The sequence below is a fragment of the Polyodon spathula genome, chromosome 8 (assembly GCF_017654505.1).
Source record: "Polyodon spathula isolate WHYD16114869_AA chromosome 8, ASM1765450v1, whole genome shotgun sequence".
NCBI lineage: Eukaryota > Metazoa > Chordata > Actinopteri > Acipenseriformes > Polyodontidae > Polyodon > Polyodon spathula.
This window is the reverse complement of record NC_054541.1, coordinates 47,545,164-47,545,770: the sequence shown is the minus strand read 5'-3', so window position 1 is coordinate 47,545,770 and position 607 is coordinate 47,545,164.

Here is a 607-nt window from a genome sequence, read left to right as displayed (position 1 = left end):
TCTGAAGACTGAATACACACACACACACAAACACATATATCTTATATATATAATATAATAATATAATATATATATATATATATATATATATATATATATATATATATATATAATAATACTATATATAAAATACTGGCTGATCGACTTTTCAATAGTTAAAACGAATTTTGTCAGTCGTGCAAGCCCTGTTGAGCCCTGGTGAAATATGTCTTCACAATACAGTGTCCACTGGGGACTGAGGAAGCTGCATTTATAATACGAGTAATTCATTATATGCTTGAAGAGGGGCTCCACCTTGAGAGCAGTACAGGAAGGAACAACCTATTTTATTAAGAAGCTGGGCATGCCAGCTGAAAAGCATCCCCCTCTGGACTGCACTGCGTACAGAGCATCAGGCATTTCAGAAAGGGGAGCTTTTTTTGTATTTATTTTTTTCAATTTGTCACTGCTCATGGAAGAGGTTCCCCATAATCTACACAGCTGGGAAGTTTGTCTTTGTCACGTGTAAGGCCAAGTCTTCAATATGTTTACTCAAGTCTAATGAACTCCTATTTTTTGAAAGAGGTAAAAACGCCCAGTTAATTTTACAAAACTGCCTTGCTGTAGG